The sequence below is a fragment of the Pseudochaenichthys georgianus genome, chromosome 7, assembly GCF_902827115.2.
Source record: "Pseudochaenichthys georgianus chromosome 7, fPseGeo1.2, whole genome shotgun sequence".
Classification (NCBI taxonomy): domain Eukaryota; kingdom Metazoa; phylum Chordata; class Actinopteri; order Perciformes; family Channichthyidae; genus Pseudochaenichthys; species Pseudochaenichthys georgianus.
In genome coordinates, this window is record NC_047509.1 from 3112650 (window position 1) to 3120149 (window position 7500).

The window sequence follows — 7500 nt, forward strand, 5'->3', positions numbered from 1 at the left end:
AGCCATGACGAAAGGTAATTTTTTCCGGCTTCCCCACGACAGCCTGCTTGAATGACAATGCAAAACGCTTTTCCATTAATTGCACTTTGTCCTCAATGAACACAGCTTGGATGAAAATGCATGGCTTTACTACACAAAAGATGAGCTTTGATCATTATTTGCCCCAATTCATCACTAGATTTCTTGCAGTTCAAATTGTGAAGTACACATTGCTTACAACAAACTTGTTTTGCTACCTAAACTTAACCTGTTCCACATCTTTGAAGACATCCTGGGCTCGTCCGGGATTTGAACCCGGGACCTCTCGCACCCGAAGCAAGAATCATACCCCTAGACCAACGAGCCATGACGAAAGATAGTTTTTCTGGCTTCCCCACGACAGCCTGCTTAAATTACAATGCAAAACACTTTTCCATGAATTGAAATGTGTCCTCAATGAACACAGCTTGGATAAAAATGTATGGCTTTACTACACAGAAGATGAGCTTTGATCATTATTTGCCCCAATTCATCACTAGATTTCTTGCAGTTCAAATTGTGAAGTACACATTGCTTACAAAAAACTCGTTTTGCTACCTATTCTTAACCTGTTCGACATCTTTGAAGACATCCTGGGCTCGTCCGGGATTTGAACCCGGGACCTCTCGCAACCGAAGCAAGAATCATACCCCTAGACCAACGAGCCATGACAGAATACAATTATTTCACCTTACCAACGATAGCCTGCTTAAATGACATCGCAAAACACTTTTCCATTCATTGCATTATGCCTCAATAAACAAAGCTTGGATGAAAAATGCATGGCTTCTCTACACAGAAGATGAGCTTTGGTCATTATTTCCCCCAATTCATCACTTGATTTCTAGCAGTTCAAATTGGTTCCAACAAACTTTTTAGGCTACCTAAACTTAACCTATTCGACATCTTTGAAGACATCCTGGGCTCGTCCGGGATTTGAACCCGGGGCCTCTCGCACCCTAAGCTAGAAGCATACCCCTAGACCAACGAGCCATGACGAAGGACAATTTTTCTGGCTTCCCCACGACAGCCTGCTTAAATGACAATGCAAAAGACTTTTCCATGAATTGCATTATGCCTCAATAAACAAAGCTTGGATGAAAATGCATGGCTTCTCTACACAGAAGATGAGCTTTGGTCATTATTTGCCCCAATTCATCACTAGATTTCTAGCAGTTCAAATTGTGAAGTACACATTGCTTACAACAAACTTTTTTTGCTACCTAAACTTAACCTGTTCCACATCTTTGAAGACATCCTGGGCTCGTCCGGGATTTGAACCCGGGACCTCTCGCACCCGAAGCGAGAATCATACCCCTAGACCAACGAGCCATGACGAAAGGTAATTTTTCCGGCTTCCCCACGACAGCCTGCTTGAATGACAATGCAAAACGCTTTTCCATTAATTGCACTTTGTCCTCAATGAACACAGCTTGGATGAAAATGCATGGCTTCTCTACACAGAAGATGAGCTTTGGTCATTATTTCCCCCAATTCATCACTTGATTTCTAGCAGTTCAAATTGGTTCCAACAAACTTTTTAGGCTACCTAAACTTAACCTGTTCCACATCTTTGAAGACATCCTGGGCTCGTCCGGGATTTGAACCCGGGGCCTCTCGCACCCTAAGCGAGAAGCATACCCCTAGACCAACGAGCCATGACGAAGGACAATTTTTCTGGCTTCCCCACGACAGCCTGCTTAAATGACAATGCAAAAGACTTTTCCATGAATTGCATTATGCCTCAATAAACAAAGCTAAGCAAGAATCATACCCCTAGACCAACGAGCCATGACAAAAGGAAATGTTTCTGTCTTCCCAACGACAGCCTGCTTAAAGGGGACCTATCATGCAAAATGCACCTTTGTACGTCTTTTATACATGAATATGTGTCCCCGGTGTTCCAGGGAACTCACCAAGTGTCAGAAAACACAACCCTCTCTATTTTCCTCCTTCGCCAAATCTCTAAAAAAGGGGCTGCAACGGATCTGAAAAAAACGGATCCAGATTTCAATACTTTTCTACGTCACAGAGAAGTCCTCGGCTTATTGGTCAACTCTCCACCTATCAGGGGAATGAGCCACGGCCACGTGCATTGCCAAACCTCTCATTCGTATATAGGCTATCGGCAGGCTAAATCAACCCACATCTGTGTTTTTGCCTGCTCTTGCCAGGATGTCTAAGATAGTTAAACGTTGTGCTGTTGTTGGCTGCAAGACTCGGGACAGGGGACTGCATGCAATGCCATCAGTGGAAAAAGAAATGAATCTGTGGCTAGACTTAATTTACAAGGGACATGTGCCAGAAGACCACGGCAGATTTCTGTTTGTGTGTTCCAAACATTTTACGACGGACATGTTTATGAACTTGTCTCAAGTCCAACACGGATATGCCTCCAAAGTAATGCTAAACCCGGGATCAATACCAACCATCCGGGACCAGGCCAGTGAGGACACATCCAATTTTGAAGCTGTAAGTTTTTATTTAGCGGTGTTTTTCCTGATAAAGCTATCTCTAGCTTGTAGCATGTAGCATGTAGCTTCGTGTAGCCGTATCAATGTCGCCTCAAACCCAAATAGTAATCGGTTAGGTGTTTATATATTTTTGTAGCATTTTATTTTGTACGCTCCGCAGTCTTTGCTTTGTCATTTGAATTATCAGGCATTTGCTAACATGTTCAGACATACTGCCGGAATGGCGATCTGTGTGAAGGCTGTAAAGCCACGCCCTAGGCGATAACACAAGTATTTATTCTCCTATTTATTAGTATTTTGTATCCTCTACAATCATATTGAGTAAGTTATAATAACAAACGTAATCTTCTGTAGGCAAGTGCCGTTTTTTCCAGCGTTATACGTAAACGCTTTTGTGATTGTAGTCTGTAAGAACGATCAGATATCATCGATCTGTAAGCTAAGCTACGCTACACTACGCTAATGAGACATGCCGTGTTTTGCAGCGTTATATGTAAAAGCTTTTGTGTGTTAACTTGTTTGCGCACATGAATATAAATGGGGGTGTGTTAGTATACAACACTGTGTATGTATGCGAGGGGGGACACACACCACGAGTAAAACTGAGCTAAAGCCCCGTCGGTCTGTTGTTGTTGACAAGGCCTTACCTCTAGCAACAGGCTAATTAGTGGCTAGCACTCATTACAGTCAGTCTACTGAGCTCAGCCCCTCTCCAACACATCACCTGCATTGAGTCAGAAACACAGCATGCACGTTACGGTTCAAAACTAACTCAGATTGGAAAAGGCTAAGCAAAGAGCTTTGCTAAATAGAGAGCTTTGCTAAATAGAGAGTTTTGCTAAATAGAGAGTTTTAGCCCCATCTTTTGGGATTTCAGACTATATTTATCCAAATAGTATTTTCTCATCCTGAATACTAAGTTGAGATGATTTTGTTCTAACTATGTGTTCTTCTTTACAGGCCAGCACCTCACATACTTACTAATTAGTGACAATTTGTACATCCTTTGCTATTATTTACATTTTTTTTTATCATGGCGGAAATGAAAGACTGTACCTGGCAGCCCTGCACTACAATGAAAACGCTGAGCGTGCACAAGCCACTACATCCACTGGAAACCCTCTGTATAAACTGCAGTTCCCAAAGGCCAGGAAGGGAGAATGCAGAGCAAAACCAGTAAAGACTGACCCCATATTCCGTAAGTGTTTAAAATATTTATTATACAACTATTTACAAATATAAAATAAAAAAATTAGAAAGAAGTTTCAGTTTTTTACATGCATATACTCATCTAAACCACATTTTTTGTTGTGCTTTTTTTACCATTGCACAGCCCTACGTGGCCAACTTGATGGACCTCATCTTCGACCAAGTCTTTGTGGACCCTGCACCATTATGAGCGACCTGACAGGGAGGAGGTCATCGCCGGGTATGCTACACGGTTCAATTTGGCTGCTGTCTGAACCCAACATCGACATTTCACGGATCAGGAAACTCCCTGCGTATCCTGAGGACAACGCAGGCCGGAATCACCACTCTGATCCTGCGTCCAAGGAAGCCCCAGCACCAGCTCACAAAGCTTCTGTAAAAATATTTAGTGTCATTTATACAAAATACAAGTAGGCTACATTTAGTTTTTTTGTATGGGTTTTTTTATTTTTGATTTTTTTGATTTTGACTATAAAGTTCCAAGTTGATATCAAAATGTGTCGTGATTATTCATGTTTGGATGGGTAAAGAATATTCTGATTTCAAAAGCATAAGGTTGTGTGTGTGTGGACCTTTTTGTCGTACACATGGGTGTGTTATGCCATTGCTGTGTAGTATATAATATAATAGTACATGTACAATGACAGAATGAAAGATTGCATAAAGCCATATACACCAGTATTTATTTCCATGAACAATATTAGCATTCGTTTTACAATTTCAGTCAAAACAAACAAACCACTTACTGCTCTATTTGTCTCAACTGTAGTCCACCATGTTCAGCTCTGTAAATATTAAATGCATTCTGCAGGGAGAACACATTCAGGCACACAGGCTCCAATCCAGGATGGTCCACCATACAGGTTACAGAGTCCTCAAGTTACTGCATCCGTCTTGACACATTATGATAAACATATATTGAATGACATGTGAAAAATGTATTTAAACAGACAACTTAGTAAAGCTATCAAAAATGTTAGCTGTGGTATCTCCATGCAGCACACATTCCCCATTCAGAAGGCATCGTGGCGCAATTTGCACAAAGAAGTCAATAACTGAGCTTTTAAAAACACATGAAACTACACACATTGCTGACAACTTGTTGTTGGAGTTATACTTTGTATCATCCTAAGTTATTCAACTTTCCAACGGTTGTTGCACGATGTTGGAAGAAAAGGACTGTAAACTATTAATAAACGCAATGAGGCCATTGTATATATGCTGAAAATATGAATGTCTCCTTTTATAAATATATATATATATATCGCTGTTTTTGCGTTACAAACTGTACACATTGCATTCTTGCCAATTAGCCAAAATATGAACGGAATAAGGAGCAAGCATCGTAACAGAGTAAAATAAATAGGGACAACAGCTTGTCAGCTAACCATTCAGAAACGTCCTGCTGCAACCGAGATTTGTTCACCTCCACCAAAACGTCCGCTGCTTCAGGGTCAGTTTCTGGATCAAATTGATAGTATGCTTGAACACATGCATTGCTCTGAGATGACATGTTTATTCGACACTAGTAATCACAGCAAGCATGGTAACGTGACTCTCGCCGGCTCATGCCTGCTCTTCTGCAGGGGGGCGTGGTCAGCTGCTGCTCAGAATTTTCAAAGACGGGCTTGGAATAGAGCGAAAATGAGCGAAACGAGGCATGTCTAAAAAATGATCTGTTTGGTATTTTGAAAAATAAAATGTATAAGTATACCTTATATAGGTATGGTCATACACTATATCATTTAAATATAGCATGATAGGTCTCCTTTAAATGACAATGCAAAACACTTTTCCATTAATTGCACTTTGTCCTCAATGAACACAGCTTGGATACAAATGTATGGCTTCTCTACACAGAAGATGAGCTTTGATCATTATTTGCCCCAATTCATCACTAGATTTCTTGCAGTTCAAATTGTGAAGTACACATTGCTTACAACAAACTCTTTTTGCTCCCTAAACTTATCCTGTTCCACATCTTTGAAGACATCCTGGGCTCGTCCGGGATTTGAACCCGGGACCTCTCGCACCCGAAGCGAGAATCATACCCCTAGACCAACGAGCCATGACGAAAGGCAATTTTTCTATCTTCCCAACTACAGCCTGCTTAAATGACAATGCAAAACACTTTTCCTTTAATTGCACTTTGTCCTCAATGAACACAGCTTGGATAAAAATGTATGGCTTCTCTACACAGAAGATGAGCTTTGGTCATTATTTGCCCGAATTCAATATCAGATTTCTTGCAGTTCAAATTGTGAAGTACACATTGCTTACAACAAACTTTTTTTGCTACCTACACTTAACCTGTTCCACATCTTTGAAGACATCCTGGGCTCGTCCGGGATTTGAACCCGGGACCTCTCGCACCCGAAGCGAGAATCATACCCCTAGACCAACAAGCCATGACAAAACACAATTATTTCACCTTACCAACGATAGCCTGCTTAAATGACATCGCAAAACACTTTTCCATTCATTGCATTATGCCTCAATAAACAAAGCTTGGATGAAAATGCATGGCTTCTCTTCACAGAAGATGAGCCTTGGTCAGTTTGTGCCCCTACTAAATACTAGGTTTCTAGCAGGGCACAGGATTGGTCAAATTGTGAAGTAGACATTGCTTAAGAAGAACAATTGTTGATACCTAAACTAAACCTGTTGTTGATGTCGTGGGCTCGTCCGGGATTTGAACCCGGGACCTGTCACACCCCAAGCAAGAATCATACCCCTGACCAACGAGCCATGACGAAAGATAATTTTTCTGGCTTCCCCACGACAGCCTGCTTAAATGACAATGCAAAACACTTTTCCATGAATTGCACTTTGTCCTCAATGAACACAGCTTGGATAAAAATGTATTGCTTCTCTACACAGAAGATGAGCTTTGATCATTATTTGCCCCAATTCATCACTAGATTTCTAGCAGTTCAAATTGTGAAGTACACATTGCTTACAACAAACTTTTTTTGCTATCTAAACTTAACCTGTTCCACATCTTTGAAGACATCCTGGGCTCGTCCGGGATTTGAACCCGCTCCTCTCGCACCCGAAGCGAGAATCATACCCCTAGACCAGGGGTCGGCAACAGGCGGACCGCGGTCCGGATCCGGACCCAGACGCCGACCTATACGGACCCGAAGCTATAATCAATAGGCTACATTAAAAGGGGATTTTTCGGCGCCTCCGGCTTTTTTAACGCTGATTTGGGTGACTTGTGTTATTCGTGGAGAACCGAAGAGTTTTCGTTTTGGGGGTGGGGGGGGGGAGTCCGTCCGTCCGTCAGTCTGACTGACGGACAACTTCTCACTTCAAAAAAGAAGAAGAAATCTGGACCGCAAAAATAATTAAACAAGCGAGTGCCTGTTTTTCCTGGCCAAGGACAGGTTCCTTGAACACAACACCAGCGTAACGTATCTTCACATGGTGTGTCTCGTCTGAAAGGAGTGCTGAGAGCACCGGAATGCCGCTCCAGCCCTTAAAATATTGCAATACCCATAAGGAGCCGTACACATGCCGCAGTGTTTGCGTGGCTGTGTCTTTATTTGTAAGCACAGTGGCGATCTGATGTTATTAGTATCTGGTTAGCTAGCTATGCTAACGAATTTAAAGAGCTTTTCGACAACCAGGTGGAAGAGAGCTCTCTCCTGAGAGGCTCAAATAACCTCAGCTCAGTGAGGTTAAGGCACACCTTGATATGATCAATAAAGTTATTAATGAGACTAAATGAAAAACAGGTATAAAATAATATATGACAGTAACAAAAAAGTTGTTAAAAATAACAAGAATAGAGTTT

General features: G+C 41.6%; 6 non-coding genes across 6 annotated transcripts in view; all 6 read right to left on the bottom strand.

Annotated features, from left to right (window-relative positions):
- The window catches only part of trnap-cgg (transfer RNA proline (anticodon CGG)), a 72-nt gene extending 68 nt beyond the window's left edge, over positions 1-4 (bottom strand). Inside the window, exon 1 of the tRNA in view lies at positions 1-4. This exon is cut by the window's left edge and continues 68 nt beyond it. This is a non-coding gene — a tRNA (tRNA-Pro).
- Positions 5-273: 269 nt separating this feature from the next.
- trnap-cgg (transfer RNA proline (anticodon CGG)) lies at positions 274-345 on the bottom strand. Its single transcript has one exon. It is a non-coding gene; the product is annotated as a tRNA-Pro (tRNA).
- A 933-nt stretch (positions 346-1278) lies between these two features.
- On the bottom strand, positions 1279-1350 carry trnap-cgg (transfer RNA proline (anticodon CGG)). Its single transcript has one exon. It is a non-coding gene; the product is annotated as a tRNA-Pro (tRNA).
- Positions 1351-1604: 254 nt separating this feature from the next.
- Positions 1605-1676, bottom strand: trnap-agg (transfer RNA proline (anticodon AGG)). Its single transcript has one exon. It is a non-coding gene; the product is annotated as a tRNA-Pro (tRNA).
- Positions 1677-5697: 4021 nt separating this feature from the next.
- Positions 5698-5769, bottom strand: trnap-cgg (transfer RNA proline (anticodon CGG)). Its single transcript has one exon. It is a non-coding gene; the product is annotated as a tRNA-Pro (tRNA).
- A 268-nt stretch (positions 5770-6037) lies between these two features.
- On the bottom strand, positions 6038-6109 carry trnap-cgg (transfer RNA proline (anticodon CGG)). The gene has a single exon. It is a non-coding gene; the product is annotated as a tRNA-Pro (tRNA).
- Positions 6110-7500: the final 1391 nt, after the last annotated feature.